Source organism: Oncorhynchus keta, chromosome 20, assembly GCF_023373465.1.
Source record: "Oncorhynchus keta strain PuntledgeMale-10-30-2019 chromosome 20, Oket_V2, whole genome shotgun sequence".
NCBI classification, from domain to species: Eukaryota; Metazoa; Chordata; class Actinopteri; order Salmoniformes; family Salmonidae; genus Oncorhynchus; species Oncorhynchus keta.
Genome location: NC_068440.1, coordinates 30,998,613 through 31,018,493, shown reverse-complemented (window position 1 = coordinate 31,018,493; position 19,881 = coordinate 30,998,613). Strand labels below are relative to the sequence as shown.

At 42.9% G+C, this 19,881-nt stretch overlaps 1 pseudogene; it reads left to right on the top strand.

The window, feature by feature from the left end:
- LOC118399001 (syndetin-like) overlaps window positions 1-19,881 on the top strand; it is a 143,001-nt pseudogene that overhangs the window by 9,528 nt on the left and 113,592 nt on the right.

Below are 19,881 nucleotides of genomic sequence, written 5' to 3'. Positions count from 1 at the left end.
TAGGCCTAGCTGTCAGTCCCTATATCTCTGGTGTGGATGTGATATAGGCCTAGCTGTCAGTCCCTATATCTCTGGTGTGGATGTGATATAGGCCTAGCTGTCAGTCCCTATATCTCTGGTGTGGAAGTGATATAGGTCTAGCTGTCAGTCCCTATATCTCTGGTGTGGATGTGATATAGGCCAAGCTGTCAGTCCCTATATCTCTGGTGTGGATGTGATATAGGCCAAGCTGTCAGTCCCTATATCTCTGGTGTGGATGTGATATAGGCCTAGCTGTCAGTCCCTATATCTCTGGTGTGGATGTGATATAGGCCAAGCTGTCAGACCCTATATCTTTGGTGTGGATGTGATATAGGCCTAGCTGTCAGACCCTATATCTTTGGTGTGTATGTGATATAGACCTAGCTGTCAGACCCTATATCTCTGGTGTGGATGTGATATATAGGCCTAGCTGTCAGACCCTATATCTCTGGTGTGGATGTGATATATATAGGCCTAGCTGTCAGTCCCTATATCTCTGGTGTGGATGTGATATAGGCCTAGCTGTCAGTCCCTATATCTCTGGTGTGGATGTGATATAGGCCTAGCTGTCAGTCCCTATATCTCTGGTGTGGATGTGATATAGGCCGAGCTGTCAGACTCTATATCTCTGGTGTGGATGTGATATAGGCCTAGCTGTCAGTCCCTATATCTCTGGTGTGGATGTGATATAGGCCTAGCTGTCAGACCCTTTATCTCTGGTGTGGATGTGATATAGGCCTAGCTGTCAGACCCTATATCTTTGGTGTGGATGTGATATAGGCCTAGCTGTCAGACCTTATATCTCTGGTGTGGATGTGATATAGGCCTAGCTGTCAGTCCCTATATCTCTGGTGTGGATGTGATATAGGCCTAGCTGTCAGACCTTATATCTCTGGTGTGGATGTGATATAGGCCTAGCTGTCAGACCTTATATCGCTGGTGTGGATGTGATACAGGCCTAGCTGTCAGTCCCTATATCTCTGGTGTGGATGTGATATAGGCCTAGCTGTCAGTCCCTATATCTCTGGTGTGGATGTGATATAGGCCTAGCTGTCAGTCCCTATATCTCTGGTGTGGATGTGATATAGGCCTAGCTGTCAGTCCCTATATCTCTGGTGTGGATGTGATATAGGCCTAGCTGTCAGACCCTATATCGCTGGTGTGGATGTGATACAGGCCTAGCTGCCAGACCCTATATTTCAGGTGTAGATGTTGTGCAATAGGTGTTGTGAAGGTTAATCAGCCCAATGGATGAGCTCTGAGAAATCAATTGATCCTCCGCTGGTTCCCATATATATTCTAGAGAGTTCTCTTCTCTCACAGGGCTCCTGCTTCCTTCCTTCCCACAAGGGTGTCCCAGCAACCACCCAATGTTCTCACCACACATTCTGGAACTGACTGTAGCTCTTTGTTAAGTGTTGCAGTGATTTCACTTGCTGTGGTAGCTGACATGTAGAGTGTTGAGCCAGTGGCAGGTCATTAGTAAAGATTGAAAAAAGTAAAGGGTCTAGACACCTGCCCTGGGGAATGCTTAACTCTACCTGGTGTCATGACGTTGCCCTCTTTGGGTACAGCAAGCCCATCCCCCTCTCCCTGCCTCCCCCTGCCTCCTTCAACTAGGCTGCTGTGGTCTGAGAGAGGTCGTAAATTCCCGAGAAGACCCTGCCTCATGGCCACACAGTATAGAGAGAGAGTGAAGTTTCATAGAGAACAAAGGAATTTCTTCCACCTCACAGAACTGGAGGTCCGAACAAATTTCATGTTCCGGAAAAGGTATAAAAGATCGGTGAAGCATCCAGCTACGAACTGGTCCGTTTGTTACATTTTGGGGAAGCTCATGGGAGACGGTGTGGCCACATTGCCATAACGCTGTTTATAAAAAAAGCCTCAGATATGAGGTTTACATCTAATTGTTGTATAAGATGAATGAGTGAGTATGATACTGTTTGTAAAATTGTGTGATGTGACTGTTTTGGACTGTTTAATGAAGGAAATCCCAATTCCCTTTTGAGTTTAACTAAATCAGAGGACTGCCCCTGAGCCCAGTTAGGGTCAGGCATCCTGGGACAGCCCCTTTTCTGCAATTATGAATAAAACCCAACTTTGAGAAATTCTCAACCTGACCATGTTTCTCTCAATCACGGGAGTACAAAGGTTGTAGACCATTGCTGAATCTTTTAACCATACCACCTGGTTAAACTCTTACACTATCAATACCGACAGAATAAGAACAAGTCTTTGATATTAATTACTAGCCTGCAGCTAGGAATTTGGTATCATTGAACGCGAAGAACGACAAACGCTGGAACATCTATCTATAACGAAGTGAATGAATGTCACTGAACTATCCCCTCTAACCAAGACAGAGAGACGGACAAAACTCTCCAACAGAAACAAACTTTTCAACAAGATCCCGACGACACACTGAGCGTAAATATATTGATTGATTGCAATTGTTCCCGAATGAGTGAGCGTTCATGTGCAAAGGATTAGCATTTCAATTGTTATAATTTTCAACTTTGTAGTGTCTCATCTCAGTTGACCCCCACTTCCCCTTTTGTCTAACAAGCCGCGATGCCGGTTTAACCCACTAGGGCACATTCCCTTATCATTTCTTGTAACCATATTTACTTTGTTTGTTTGTTTATGCATTTCTGTGAATTACTTAGTTAGTAATAAATAAATGATTTAAGACAATTGATGTATGGATGACTCATAGTGAAAACTGGGTTTGTGTAGATAACCAACAATTTAGGACGTTTGGAATGAGACTAACGTGAGGTAAAGTAAATAATTAATTAATCAGAAGACTATTGATCAGATATGAAAATATTTGAAAGGTTATATTAGGAAATTATAACCTTGTAATCTGAATATTTTCCTTGGTGCCCCGACTTCCTAGTTAATTACGGTTACATGATTAATCAGTCTAATCGCGTAATACTAATTACAGAGAATCATTGATAAAACTAAGAATTCAATTGCAGAGGCTTCCATTAAAGGACAACCTCTGTGTTCTGTTAGACAGGTAACTCTCCATCCACAATATAGCAGGGATGTAAAGCCATAACACACAAGTTTCAGCATATTATAATCTAGAATGTCAAACCTGCACGGAAGTCTAACAAAACAGCCCCAACTTTTTATGGTCAATTTCTCTCAGCCAATCATCAGTCATTTGTGTAAGTGCCGTACATGTTGAATGCCCTTCACTATGAACATGTTGAATATCTGTTGTTAATTAGTTTACTGTGAATCAAATCAAATCAAGCTTTATGTATATAGCATGTTTCAGACATGAACGTAACATAATGCGCTTCACGGGAAAAAAACATTTAAAAAGACGATGAAAATAAAAACTACACAACAAACATGAGGAGAAAAAAACTAAAAAATAACAATAAAAACTGAACAACTACAAAAGCACCCTAAGGAAAAGCAAAGCAAAGTGTGTTTTAAGATCTCTTTTAATTATGTTCACAGTTTCGCAAGGGGGCATAGTAACTAAAACTAAAGGCTGCCTCTCCATGCGTCTTGGTCCAAGGCTTTGGGATAGTTAAAAGGCCAGAGGACCTGAGGGACCTACTTGGTACATATCTCAAAAGCATGTCTGATATGTTTTGGGGTCCACAATCATGGGTTGATTTAAAATCCAATAGAATAATCTTAAAATGTATTCTAAATGTCACAGGTAGCCAGTGCAGAGACTTTAAAACCGGTGTAATGTGTGCTTTCCGTCTGGTCTTGGTCAATACCTGTGCTGCAGCAATCTGTTTTGTTTTGCAGTTGACCAATGGGACAGACAGGAGAGCATTGCAGTAGTCAAACCAGCTTGTAATAAAAGCATGGATGAGTCTGTATCAGCCTGAGATAGAAACAGCTGCACTTGGCAATGTTCCTCAGGTGGTAAAAAGCTATTTTTGTCACATCCCTAATGTGTGATTCAAAATGTAGTTCAGAATCTAAAATGACACCTAGGTTCTTACCTGGTGTTTTACCTTTATTGCCCATGATTTCAAATGTGCAGCCAGATTCTCTGTGCTTTGGCTCCAATAATAAATGGCATTGTATCTGATCCAACACAGTTTTATCTTAATAGTTAACTAAGGGTTGGTAACCGGCTGATTGGTCAGCTGTTTGAGCCAGTAAACGGCTTTACTATTCTTGGGTAGCGCAATGACTTTTGCTTCTCTCCAGGCCTGAGGGAACACACTTTCCTGTAGGCTTAGATTGAAGAGATGGCCAATAGGAGTAACAATATCGTCCGTTTGTTGCTGGCATGTCATGTCTAAATTTACTAATCTTGCCAATGAAAAAATCATTGAAGTAGTTGGCAATATCAGTGGGTTTTGTGACGAATGAGCCATCTGATTCAATGAATGATGGAACCAAGTTTGTCTTTTTGCCCAAAGTTTAATGTAAGGTGCTCCAAAGCTTTCTTTATATCATTTATCTGTTTCACAGTACTGTTTCTTCTGTTTGTTTAGTTTAGTCACATGATTTCTCAATTTACAGTACGTTTGCCAATCAGCTGTGCAGCCAGACTTATTTGCCATTCCTTTGCCTCATCCCTCTCACCCATACAAATGTTCAATTCCTTATCAATTCACTGGGATTGAACAGTTTTTACAGTCATTTTCTGTTTCCCGTGCACTAGCTCAGTCCATCTTTGGAACTTTGGTTTTCCTAGATATGGCTTTTGTTTTATGATCACTAAATCCGATGGATTTGGATTCTTCTTTACAGCAGCATTAGTAAAGATGTGATCAGTACATGTGGATGGTTTCATTCCTGTGCTGTTTGTAAACACCTTGGTAGGTTGATTGATAATCTGATCCAGGTTGCAGGCTTTTTCATGAGTGGGCATCTTGATGAAAGCCGGTCAATATTTAGGTCACCCAGAAAATATAGCTTTCTGTTGATATCACATACATTATCAAGCATTTCATACACATCCAGATACTGACTGTTTGCATTTGGTGGTCTATAGCAACTTCCTACAAGACTGTTTGCATTTGGTGGTCTATAGCAACTTCCTACGATAATGGGTTTTAGGTGTAGCCATATTACTTCAACAGAATTTGACTTGAGATCCTCTCTAAGCTTTATGACTGAATATAAACTGCAACACCACCCCCATTGGCATTTCTGCCTTTCCTATAGATGTTATCACCATGTACTTCTACTACTGTATCATCAAAGGTATTATCTAAGTGAGTTTCAGAGATTGTCAGGATATGAATGTTATCTGTTACAAGCAGGTTTTTGATTTCATGGACCCTATTCATGTAGGCTATATTTAGCACTTCTGGGATTCTTTATTTTTTTATTGCTTTACTGGGAGGCTTATTAGAGGGTGATATTTATGTTTAAGCTGATAGTGCAGGGTGAGCTGCACACACTTGGCTTCCTAAAACCGCCTAATTGCTAATAGTATAACTGATTCATAGCCAGTAGAAAAGGTTCATAGACAATCTCAGGCTGGGTCTGTAGCTCTGTTTGGCATATCCCATACCTGCTCCAGCAGGTATATCTCTCTAGTCACCCCCAAAACCAATTCTTTCTTTGGCCGCCTCTCCTTCCAGTTCTCTGCTGACAATGACTGGAACGAACTACAAAAATCTCTGAAACTGGAAACACTTATCTCCCTTATCCCCTCACTAGCTTTAAGCACCAACTGTCAGAGCATTTCTGCACGTGTACATAGCCCACCTATAATTTAGCCCAAACAACTACCTCTTTAATTAATTAATTAATTTTGCTCCTTTGCACCCCATTATTTTTATTTCTACTTTGCACATTCTTCCATTGCAAATCTGCCATTCCAGTGTTTTACTTGCTATATTGTATTTACTTTGCCACCATGGCATTTTTTTGCCTTTACCTCCCTTATCTCACCTCATTTGCTCACATCGTATATAGATTTGTTTATACTGTATTATTGACTGTATGTTTGTTTTACTCCATGTGTAACTCTGTGTCGTTGTATGTGTCGAACTGCTTTGCTTTATCTTGGCCAGGTCGCAATTGTAAATGAGAACTTGTTCTCAACTTGCCTACCTGGTTAAATAAAGGTGAAATAAAAAAATAGACAAATAATACAAATGTTTTATTTGAAAGAGTTAGCTGGCTAGCTTGTAAAGTGGCAAATTTAAAGTATCTTAACTTTTTATGTTTATCTAGCTAAGTTAGCTTGCTACATATACAGTGGGGAGAACAAGTATTTGATACACTGCCGATTTTGCAGGTTTTCCTACTTACAAATCATGAAGAGGTCTGTAATTTTTATCAACTGTGAGAGACGGAATCTAAAACAAAAATCCAGAAAATCACATTGTATGAATTTTAATTAATTAAATTGCATTTTATTGCATGACATAAGTATTTGATCACCTACCAACCAATAAGAATTCTTTAAGGATCCATCCTGTTCTCCACTCATTACCTGTATTAAATGCACCTGTTTGAACTTGTTACCTGTATAAAAGACACCTGTCCACACGCTAAATCAAACAGACTCCAACCTCTCCACAATGGCCAAGACCAGAGAGCTGTGTAAGGACATCGGGGATAAAATTGTAGACCTGCACAAGGCAACAACTGTTGGCGCAATTATTAGAAAATGGAAGAAGTTCAAGATGACGGTCAATCACCCTCGGTCTGGGGCTCCATGCAAGATCTCACCTCGTGGGGCATCAATGATCATGAGGAAGGTGAGGGATCAGGCCAGAACTACACGACAGGACCTGGTCAATGACCTGAAGAGAGCTGGGACCACAGTCTCAAAGAAAACCATTAGTAACACACTATGCCGTCATGGATTAAAATCCTGCATCCTTCCCTCAGTAAGAGCATTGAAGATGGGTCGTGGAAGGGTCTTCCAGCATGACAACGACCTGAAACACACAGCCAGGGCAACTAAGGAGTGGCTCTGTAAGAAGCATTTCAAGTTCCTGGAGTGGCCTAGCCAGTCTCCAGACCTGAACCCAATAGAAAATCTTTGGAGGGAGCTGAAAGTCTGTATTGCCCAGCGACAGCCCCGAAACCTGAAGGATCTGGAGAAGGTCTGTATGGAGGAGTGGGCCAAAATCCCTGCTGCAGTGTGTGCAAACGTGGTCTACTACAGGAAACGTATGATCTCTGTAATTGCAAACAAAGGTTTCTGTACCAAATATTAAGTTCTGCTTTTCTGATGTATCAAATACTTATGTCATGCAATAAAATGCAAATGAATTACTTAAAAATCATATAATGTGATTTTCTGGATTTTTGTTTTAGATTCCGTCTCTCACAGTTGAAGTGTACCTATGATAAACATTTACAGACCTCTATATGCTTTGTAAGTAGGAAAACCTGCAAAATCGGCAGTGTATCAAATACTTGTTCTCCCCACTGTATTTGAATTAAATAATCAACGTTGCTTCCCTTATTACATTGAAAAATAATGTCTTTATTGGTAGGCTACTTGCAAGTTGGTTTAACTAGCGTCCTCATGCTCTAATGGCAGTTTGTTTTTGAATGGCAGTTATATTTTGAATTGACCAAAAGGTTCTATATAGAACCCCTTTTTTAAAAAATCTAAGACTGTATGCTATTATTAAACATGATTTCCTCTTGCATCTAGCTAGCATTTAGTTTGCAACAGCACAGAGACATTTTTCTGACTTGGCAAAATTATACAGAAGCATCATTAATATACCGGTGTCTAGGTAATAGGGAGCGTTATTAAAGTGGTTATGCATAGATAATAACAGAGAGTAGCATCCGTGTAAAAGGGGGTGGGGGCAATGCACGTAGTCTGGTGTAGCCATTTGCTTAGCTGTTCAGGAGTCTTATGGCTTCGGGTAGAAGCTGTTTAGGAGCCTCTTGGACTGAAACTTGGTGCTCCGGTACTGCTTGCCATGCGGTACCAGAGAGAACAGTCTATGATTAGGGTGGCTGGAGTCTTTGGCCTTCCTTTGACACTGCCTGGTATAGAGGTCCTGGATGGCAGGAAGCTTGATCCCGGTGATGTACTGGGCCGAACGCATTACCCCCTGTAGTGCCTTGTGGTCGAAGGTCGAACAGTTGCCATACCAGGCAGTGATGCAACCCGTCAGGATGCTCTCGATGGTTCAGCTGTAGAACCTTTTGAGGATCTGAGGACCCATGCCAATTCTTTTCAGTTTCCCAATAGGGAATAGGTTCTGTTGTGCCCTCTTCACATCTGTCTTGGTGTGCTTGGACCATGTTAGTTTGCTGATGATGTGGACGCCAAGGAACTTGAAGCTCTCAACCTGCTCCACTTCAGCCCCGTTGTTGAGAATGAGTGCATGCTCGGTCCTTCTTTTCCTGTAGTCCACAATCATCTCCTTAGTCTTGATTACGTTGAGGGAGAGGTTGTTGTCCTTGCACCACACGGCCACGTCTCTGACCTCCTCCCTATAGGCTGTCTCGTTGTTTTCGGTGGTCAAGCCTACCACTGTTGTGTCATCTGCAAACTTAATGATGGTGTTGGAGTCGTGCCTGGCCGTGCAGTCATGAGTGAACTGGGAGTACAGGAGGGGACTGAGCACGCACCCCTGAGGGGCCCCCGTGTTGAGGATCAGTGTGGCGGATGTGTTTTTCTTTACCACCTGGGGGTGGCCCGTCAGGATGTCCAGGATCCAGTTGCAGAGGGAGGTGTTTAGTCCCAGGGTCCTTAGCTTAGTGTTGAGCTTTGAGGGCACTATGGTGTTGAACGCTGAACTGTAGTCAATGAATAGCATTTTTGTCCAGGTGTGAAAGGGCAGTGTGGAGTGCAATAGATATTGCATCATCTATGGATCTGTTGGGGCGGTATGCAAATTGGAGTTGGTCTAGGGTTTCTGGGATAATGGTGTTGATGTGAGCAATGACCAGTCTTTCAAAGCACTTCATAGCTACAGACATGAGTGCTAAGGGTCTGTAGTCGTTTAGGCACATTACCTTAGTGTTCTTGGGCACAAGGACTATGGTAGTCTGCTTGAAACATGTTGGTAATAGACTCGGACAGGGAGAGGTTGAAAATGTCAGTGAAGACACTTGCCAGTTGGTCAGTGCATGCTCGGAGTACACATCCTGGTAATCCGTCTGCCCCTACGGCCTTGTGAATATTGACCTGTTTAAAGGTCTTACTCACATCGGCTGCGGAGAGCGTGATCTTACATTCGTCGGGAACAGCTGATGCTCTCATTCATGTTTCAGGTTCGTCGGAGGGCATAGCGGGATTTCTTATAAGCTTCCGGGTTAGAGTCCCTCTCCTTGAAAGCGGCAGCTCGGTGCAGATGTTGCCTGTATTCCATGGCTTCTGGTTGGGGTATGTACGTACAGTCACTGTAGGGATGACGTCCTCGATGCACTTATTGATGAAGCCAATGACTGATGTGGTGTACTCTTCAATGCCATCAGAAGAATCCCAGAATATATTCCAGTCTGTGCTAGCAAAACAGACTGACTAGTTACATGACTTGTTGCCTCAACGATGTCCACACTGACTAGTTACTTGTTGCCTCAACGATGTCCACACTGACTAGTTACATGACTTGTTGCCTCAGCGATGTCCATACTGACTAGTGACATGACTTGTTGCCTCAGCGATGTCCACACTGACTAGTTACATGACTTGTTGCCTCAGCGATGTCCACACTGACTAGTTCCACGACTTGTTGCCTCAGCGATGTCCACACTGACTAGTTACATGACTTTTTGCCTCAGCGATGTCCACACTGACTAGTTACATGACTTGTTGCCTCAGCGATGTCCACACTGACTAGTTCCATGACTTGTTGCCTCAGCGATGTCCATACTGACGAGTTCCATGACTTGTTGCCTCAGCGATGTCCACACTGACTAGTTCCACGACTTGTTGCCTCAGCGATGTCCACACTGACTACTTCCATGACTTGTTGCCTCAGCGATGTCCACACTGACTAGTTCCACGACTTGTTGCCTCAACGATGTCCACACTGACTAGTTACATGACTTGTTGCCTCAGCGATGTCCACACTGACTAGTTCCATGACTTGTTGCCTCAGCGATGTCCACACTGACTAGTTCCATGACTTGTTGCCTCAGCGATGTCCACACTGACTAGTTCCATGACTTGTTGCCTCAGCGATGTCCACACTGACTAGTTCCACGACTTGTTGCCTCAGCGATGTCCACACTGACTAGTTCCACGACTTGTTGCCTCAGCGATGTCCACACTGACTAGTTCCACGACTTGTTGCCTCAGCGATGTCCACACTGACTAGTTCCATGACTTGTTGCCTCAGCGATGTCCACACTGACGAGTTCCACGACTTGTTGCCTCAGCGATGTCCATACTGACGAGTTCCACGACTTGTTGCCTCAGCGATGTCCACACTGACGAGTTCCACGACTTGTTGCCTCAGCGATGTCCATACTGACTAGTTCCACGACTTGTTGCCTCAGCGATGTCCACACTTTCTAGTTCCACAACTTGTTGCCTCAGCGATGTCCACACTTTCTAGTTCCACAACTTGTTGCCTCAGCGATGTCCACACTTTCTAGTTCCACAACTTGTTGCCTCAGCGATGTCCACACTTTCTAGTTCCACGACTTGTTGCCTCAGCGATGTCCACACTTTCTAGTTCCACGACTTGTTGCCTCAGTGATGTCCACACTGACTATTTCCACGACTTGTTGCCTCAGTGATGTCCACACTTTCTAGTTCCACGACTTGTTGCCTCAGTGATGTCCACACTGACTAGTTCCACGACTTGTTGCCTCAGTGATGTCCACACTGACTAGTTACATGACTTGTTGCCTCAGCGACGTCCACACTGACTAGTTACATGACTTGTTGCCTCAGTGATGTCCACACTGACTAGTTCCACGACTTGTTGCCTCAGTGATGTCCACACTGACTAGTTCCACGACTTGAGGTCTCAGCGATGTCCACACTGACTAGTTACATGACTTGGTCTCAGCAGGGTCTACACTGACTAGTTACATGACTTGGTCTCAGCAGGGTCTACACTGACTAGTTACATGACTTGGTCTCAGCAGGGTCTACACTGACTAGTTACATGACTTGGTCTCAGCAGGGTCTACACTGACTAGTTACATGACTTGGTCTCAGCAGGGTCTACACTGACTAGTTACATGACTTGGTCTCAGCAGGGTCTACACTGACTAGTTACATGACTTGGTCTTAGCAGGGTCTACACTGACTAGTTACATGACTTGGGGCCTCAGCGGGGTCTACACTGACTAGTTCCATGACTTGGTTTCAGCGGGGTCTACACTGACTAGTTACATGACTTGGTCTCAGCAGGGTCTACACTGACTAGTTCCACGACTTGTTGCCTCAGTGATGTCCACACTGACTAGTTCCACGACTTGAGGTCTCAGCGATGTCCACACTGACTAGTTACATGACTTGGTCTCAGCAGGGTCTACACTGACTAGTTACATGACTTGGTCTCAGCAGGGTCTACACTGACTAGTTACATGACTTGGTCTCAGCAGGGTCTACACTGACTAGTTACATGACTTGGTCTCAGCAGGGTCTACACTGACTAGTTACATGACTTGGTCTCAGCAGGGTCTACACTGACTAGTTACATGACTTGGGGCCTCAGCGGGGTCTACACTGACTAGTTCCATGACTTGGTTTCAGCGGGGTCTACACTGACTAGTTACATGACTTGGGGCCTCAGTGGGGTCTACACTGACTGGTTCCACAATTTGGGGCCTCCGTGGGATTTACACTGACTAGTTATATGACTTGGGGCCTCAGTGGGGTCTACACTGACTGGTTCCACAAGTTGGCGCCTCCGCGGGGTTTACACTAACTCGTTACAGCGACTTGGGCCTCCCCGCCTACACCTCCCTCTGCCTGGTTCCCAAACTCGTTATGGGGGACTCCTCTCCCCCATTGACGGAGCTGTATCTACTCTAACGTCACTCTGGCGTCTTCTCCTGCTCACATGCCAATGACTTCCAGATTGATGGATTATCCACTCGCGGAGGAAGGGTGTGAAATCTCATTAGATTTAGCCGAGTGTCGCAACAACAACAACCTTTCAGATTAGAAAATGAGACTTTCAGCCAAGGGGAAAGCAATTACCCATCATCCTCGGGGCTTCTTCGCTGCTGTTGTTCCCCTTGCTTGTTTACCGATAAAGTAGTGCTCCCTGATTTTAATGACATTTATTATGCATCTAAGCATGTGTGGAATACAATTCTGTGACTTTTTTCCTCTACTTTTTAAACGAAGAAGTTAGTTGACAGAAGACAGTGGAAGCTCTCTGAATAAAAGCTGAAGAAACCAAAAGAATTAAGATTAGCCACTAAAATAATCAAATCAAACGAAATCCCGCACAGCTCTGAGCTGCTGGCATTTGGATTTCAGTTCGGTTTCCACGATAAAACAACTTTGATTTGTTTTCTGGCAGTTGGTTCACTCCACACACCAAAGCTGCGCTCCACAAAATGACTTTCTCTTCTAAGAAGTTCTTGGTGTGAGCTTTGTATTCTTGTATTGTAACAATGCTTTTATTGTGTGTTTATGACAGAAACTCCCAACTGAGCTGAACCTACAGGAGCTGGAGGAGTACAGAAACAAGCTGAAGAGACAACAAGCAGTGGTGAGTGCAGGAGATGAGATGAGAATAGGGACAGTCACTCACATACTTGGATTATGGTGAGAATAGTTATGCCATTTTACTGTATCAGTGCACTTTGAAGGCAAACACAACATCTTCCGTGTTCAAAACAAGCAATTCAGTAGTTACATACAGTATGTTTCTATGTAACACCTGAATAGGACTAACAAACTTACATTTATAATCACCAATTTAATATTTAATATAATTTCTGTGAAGCCTAAGTTTATTGCTTCAGCCTGGGCGTGGTAATGTACGTACAGTCGACTTCTGTTAATTGCTCCTCTTAAGTGCATTGCCTTTCACCAATCCCAAGTGGATGTTGGCATGTTATATTCAGAAAGACGGCTTTAAAACTCTAGTTAGTTTATTGTATCCAGTAGTGTATCTGCTGCAGGCCCAGTGAGTTATTATACTGAACCAAAATATAAACGCAACATGCAACAATTTCAAAGTGTCACGCCTTGGTCTTAGTATTTTGTGCTTTCTTTATTTATTTGGTCAGGCCAGGGTGTGACATGGGTTTATTTTGTGGTGTGTTTTTGTATTGGGGTTTTTAGTAGGTATTGGGATTGTGGCTGAGTAGGGTTGTCTAGGAAAGTCTATGGTTGCCTGAGGCGGTTCTCAATCAGAGGCAGGTGATTATCGTTGTCTCTGATTGGGAACCATATTTAGGCAGCCATATTCTTTGAGTGTTTGGTGGGTGATTGTTCCTGTCTCTGTGTTTGTTGTTCACCAGATAGGCTGTATAGGTTTTCACATTCCGTTTGTTGTTTTTGTATTGTTAGCTTTTCTGCTTTATTAAACATGTATGTAAATTACCACGCTACATTTTGGTCCGACTCTCCTTCGACGGAAGAAAACCTTAACACAAAGATTTTACTTAGTTACAGTTCATATAAGGAAATCAGGAAATTGAAATATATTCATTAGGCCCTAATCTATGGATTTCACATGACTGGGAGTTAGGGCTGTCCCTGTTCTTTGGAACAATCGACTGGTCGAAATGTTAAAATGTGTATTTTTCCATAAAAACACACCCTATGTGTTTTAAAATAAAATCAACTATATGTAGGCTACGGAGCATGTCTGATGATTTAAGCACACTGTCATTAAATAATTAAGACCAAACAAATGACTCAAGAGGGAGGCAGAGATCAACAACCTTCTCCTGTGCTGCTGGCCTTTGCAGGTTCTGCCATTACGCCATTACGCCAGTAATAGGCTACACCAGGGGTTGGCAACCTTTCCCATTTGTAGTGCCAATTTACCATTTCTACAAATCTGCGTGCCAGTTATGATTTTCATATGCACATTTTGGTGGAACAGTTTAATTTATTTTATAATAAAGTCTTCATAACTCAAAATCATTGTCATGTGATTCATGAAAATTAAATCTAACTGAAAATTCTACAAATGTAAAACTAACTTCTATTTCCATTGCCAGGTATGTAAAAATAGCCTACCTGAAGCTAACAAATAAAAACACTGCAGCCTGCAGGTAGACAATATCCTGATAAAACATTTTTTTTAGCTATGCACATCCTCTCTGCAAGGAACTTGAAACATTGGTCCAGCCAAGTTGTTGTTTGAGGTGAAGACAAATTACTTTGAGAAGCTCCACAACTCATTAGTGGTGGTGAGTTAAGGCAATCAGAAATACTATCGGATCCCCTAATGGACACATTTGTAGGCCTACATTTGCGCACAGGCCAGGTAGCCTAGGCCTACTTCTATGTGTAATCAGGTGTGCGTCCTTACTCAAGATTGACAGGAGCGCTACAAACAAAACACAATGAATAAATTGGAATAACCAAACGAACATTGTAACCAAACGAACATTGTAGATTAGAAATGGTAATTAAAGGTAAATGTTCCACTGGTGATACTGATGTGCAGCCTGCAGCCTCCACAATGGGTTAGTCCACTGAGACGGACGTCAATAGCATTGTTATTATTATTTTTTTAAATTGCAACTGCCAGACAAAAAAAATTCTCTGTCGACCAACAGCCAATGGACCAATCAGTCGACCAGTCCTACTGGGAATACAGATATTCATTGGTTGGTCAAAGATACCTTAAAAAAAATAAGTAGGAGTGTGGATCAGAAAGCCAGTCAGTATCTGGTGTGACCACCACAACTCCTTCTCATAGAGTTGATCAGGTTGTTGATTGTGGCCTGTGGAAGGTTGTCCCCTCTTCAATGCAGACCTGCCAACATGCACGCATTTTGCGTACCAGCTACACAATTCTCTGTCAAGGTATGCAGGTACGAGATCTGCGTTATAGGTACGTTATTTCAAGCTAACCTTAGCGACCATAAGATGGACATTCAGTAGGCTCTAAAGTGCCAGCAGTTAATTTGCTAATGTGAGATTAAATTAAAATATGACAAATTACTGGTCGCATTTGTGCGAGTTTGATTTCACATTTAATTCTGCGTCCCATTAGTTGTATTTCCCACGTAACATTACGAGAATCACGCAACCTGATACTGTAACTGCAAGTAAGATTCACGTCACAAAAAGCATTACAAAAGTATAATCAAAAATAAATAAACATATTGCCATTAAATGGAGTCGGGAGTCTAGAAGACTGAGCGATGAAGAATGACTGAGTGTCAGGTATTAGCTATAGAGGCAATGCTTCTAAAATGCCTTTGCACAAGATTTGCGAGTTGAATCGCCAATTTGCCGCACGCGTCTGGTACTCTAAAAAGTTGGACAGGGTTGGCAGTGACAGACCTGGCGGAAACTGGAACACACTGTCATAAATGTCAGAACATCCCAAACCTGCTCAGCGAGTGACATGTCTGGTGAGTATACAGGCCATGGAAGAACTGGGACATTTTCAGCTTCTAAGAATTGTGCACAGATCCTTGCATTATGGGGCAGTGCATTATCATGCTGAAACATGAGGTGATGGCAGCAGATGAATGGCACGACAATTGGCCCTAGGATCTCGTCACGGTATCTCTGTGCATTGCAATTGCCATCGATAAAATGGAATTGTGTTCGTTGTCCGTAGCTTATGCCTGCCCATACCATAACCCCACCGCCACCATGGGGTACTCTGTACACAACGTTGACATCAACATTGAGGCCAGTTGGACGTACTGCCAAATTCTCAAAAACAATGTTGGAGGCTGCTTATTGTAGAGAACTGAACATGTAAAATCTCTGACAACAGCTCTGGTGGACATTCCTACAGTCAGCATGCCAATTGCACGCTCCCTCAGAACTTGAGACATATGTAGCATTGTGTTGTGTGACAAAATTGCACATTTTAGAGTGGCCTTTCATTGTCCCTGGCACAATGTGCACCTGTGTAATGATCATGCTGTTTAAGCAATTTCTTGATATGCCACACCCGTCAGGTGGATGGATTATCTTGGCAAAGGAGAATGCTTCACGAACAAGGATGTAAACACATTTCTGCACAATATTTTATAGAAATACACATTTGTGCAGAAAGAACATTTCTGTGATCTTTTGTTTAACTTGGGAGCATATTTTTGTTCAGTGTTGATAAAAGGGCATCTTCATTATAGTAGAGGTTCTCTGAAGGTCATCCAGGCCTTGAGGACAGAGAGCTAGCCAGCACAGGCACTATTTTTAGAATAATTTTCGAAATTACAGTATTTTCGAAATCCCTCTCCTCTACTCTTCCTGCGTCCTCCTTCCTTCCCTGCCTCTCTGTGCCCTCTTTTTTTCCCAACTGCCCTCCCTTTCTTCCTTCTCCCTCTCCAAGTGTCCTTCCTACCTCCTTTTCTTCCCTCTCTCACTCCCTCCATGGTGTCTGAAGAGGTAAGCTGAAGAGGTGAGCAGCAGAGCTGTCTATTCAGCGAGTGAGGCAGGGCCAATGCCGTTATTAATGGTGGTGACGGGATGAGAACTCAGAGACCCTGGCCCCCAAGGAGGCACCTGTGTACAGAACACTCTGACAGAGCTCTTTAACAGAGCAGACAGCTGGCTGCGAGCCCTAGGCCCCTAGGGGTCAATTCCAGGACAGGATGACCATGGGCCTTATAAAGTCTTCTGCCCTATCGTCACCACAATCTAGGATGGAGCTCATCATCAACAACTGTTGTATTCGGCACATGTGACAAAACATGTTATTCACTGATTTGATTTTAATTGATCAGTAATCACATTTTTTAAATATATATATTTGTTTTGATTCAATGTGTGTGTGCATGTGAGAGTTAGGCAATATGGAGGAGATTACTAAGTAGTTTGGTTCGTCAGGCTGACCCCCAGTCTTCTCTTACACACCTATCCGATCCTTTCAGAGGATGGTTTCCTCTCTCAATCACATATTCGTAGCTTTGGATAAACTTACACTGTGCCACACTGTGTACATACTTAAAGACATTCCTTATAGATTCTGAACTATCTCCCTGACTGATAACTATCTGAAGCAAATGGCTTATATCTTGCGTTGATGTAAAATTCTGCATTTCTCTTGCCCAGGAGTAGCTAGACGCATGTGATACCCTCTCCTTTAAATGTGTTTCCTTTGAATTGATGTGTTCCTCCCACGGGGCCCGTGGACTTCGTAGAGATGGTGTAGACTCCCTACTGTATTTATTCGCACGCACACACACATCACCAGTCTGTTTGGCAGTAGCTGTTGTTGTAGAGAATGACTGCTGTGGGGGTGGTGTTGAGGCCCTATTCTCCCACAGCGAAATTGGCAGCTTTAACACATCGTTGGCCAAGGCTCATCTCTTAGTTAATTATTTGTCTACTGTATGATTGTCATCCACATTGTCATGCTCTGACTGTAAAGGAGGAAAATCTTTCTCTAAGTCATAGTATTCCTTAAGATTCCTAGTAGTCATTGTATTCCTTAAGATTCCTAGTAGTCCCAGTATTCCTCCACTTGTCCTAGTATTCCTTGTAGTATTTCTCCTAGTAGTCCTAGTATCCCTCTACTTCTCCTAGTATTCCTCCACTTGTCCTAGTTTTCCTCTACTTGTCCTAGTATTCCTCTACTTGTCCTAGTAGTCCTAGTATTCCTCCTAGTAGTCCTCCTATTCCTCCTTGTAGTCCTAATATTCCTCCTAGTAGTCCTCCTATTCCTCCTAGTAGTCCTAGTATTCCTCCTAGTAGTCCTAATATTCCTCCTAGTAGTCCTCCTATTCCTCCTAGTAGTCCTAGTATTCCTCTACTTGTCCTAGTATTCCTCTACTTGTCCTAGTAGTCCTAGTATTCCTCCTAGTAGTCCTCCTATTCCTCCTAGTAGTCCTAATATTCCTCCTAGTAGTCCTCCTATTCCTCCTAGTAGTCCTAGTATTCCTCCTAGTAGTCCTAATATTCCTCCTAGTAGTCCTCCTATTCCTCCTAGTAGTCCTAGTATTCCTCCTAGTAGTCCTCCTATTCCTCCTAGTAGTCCTAATATTCCTCCTAGTAGTCCTCCTATTCCTCCTAGTAGTCCTAGTATTCCTCCTAGTAGTCCTAGTATTCCTCCTAGTAGTCCTCCTATTCCTCCTAGTAGTCCTAGTATTCCTCCTAGTAGTCCTCCTATTCCTCCTAGTAGTCCTAGTATTCCTCCTAGTAGTCCTAGTATTCCTCCTAGTAGTCCTCCTATTCCTCCTAGTAGTCCTAGTATTCCTCCACTTGTCCTAGTATTCCTCTTAGTAGTCCTAGTATTCCTCTTAGTAGTCCTAGTATTCCTTTTGGATTGGGTCTGTGGACTTTTTCATGTGAATATTAAAGTCACCAAAAATTAGAATATTATCTGCTATGACTACAAGGTCCGATAGGAATTCAGGGAACTCAATTAGGAACGCTGTATATGGCCCAGGATGCCTGTAAATAGTAGCTATAAAAAGTGATTGAGTAGGCTGCATAGATTTCATGACTAGAATCTCAAAAGACGAAAACATATATATTTTTTTGTAAATTGAAATTTGCTATCGTACATGTTAGCAACACCTCCGCCTTTGCGGGATGCACGGGGGATATTGTCACTAGTGTAACCAGGAGGTGAGGCCTCATTTAACACAGTAAATTCATCAGGCTTAAGCCATGTTTCAGTCAGGCCAATCACATCAAGATTATGATCAGTGATTAGTTCATTGACTATAACTGCCTTTGGAGTAAGGGATCTAACATTAAGTAGCCCTATTTTGAGATGTTAGGTATCACAATCTCTTTCAATAATGGCAGGAATGGAGATCTTTATCCTAGTGAGATTGCTAAGGCGAACACTGCCATGTTTAATTTTGCCCACGGTCTCAATGGGGATAGCTGAGCTGACTACACTGACTGTGCAAGTGGCAGACTCCACTAAGCTGGCAGGCTGGCTAACAGCCTGCTGCCTAGCCTGCACCCTATTTCATTGTGGAGCTAGAGGAGTTATAAAGCCCTGTCTATGTTGGTAGGTAAGATGAGAGCACCCCTCGAGCTAGGATGGAATCCGTCACTCCTCAGCAGGCCAGGCTTGGTCCTGTTTGTGGGTGAGTCCCAGAAAGAGGGCCAATTATCTACAAATTCTATCTTTTGGGAGGGGCAGAAAACAGTTTTCAACCAGCGATTGAGTTGTGAGACTCTGCTGTAGAGCTCATCACTCCCCCTAACTGGGAGAGGGCCAGAGACAATCACTCGATTCCGACACATCTTTCTAGCTGATTTACACGCAGAAGCTATGTTGCGCTTGGTGACCTCTGACTGTTTCATCCTAACATCGTTGGTGCCGACGTGGATAACAATATCTCTATACTCTTTACACTCGCCAGTTTTAGCCAGCAACAGTGTGTACCAGCAACAGTGTGTGAAAACCTTGTGAAGACTTACTGAAAACGTTTGACCTATGTCATTGCCAACAAAGGGTATATAACAAAGTATTGAGATAAACTTTTGTTATTGACCAAATACTTATTTTCCATCATAATTTGCAAATAAATTCATTAAGAATCCTACAATGTGATTTTCTGGATTATTTTTCTCATTTTGTCTGTCATAGTTGAAGTGTACCTATGATGGAAATTACAGGCCTCTCTCATCATTTTAAGTTGGAGAAATTGCACAATTGGTGGCTGACTAAATACTTTTTTGCCCCACTGTATACATGGTGGACTCTTTTATACATAGCACATAGCTATGCCTATATACAGCCTTTTAACTGACTACCGGAGTGCCGGGTTTTGTTCAAGTGATAAACTGACTTATGATATGTTGGGTGCATAGACGTGTGTGTGTGTGTGTGTGTGTGTGTGTGTGTG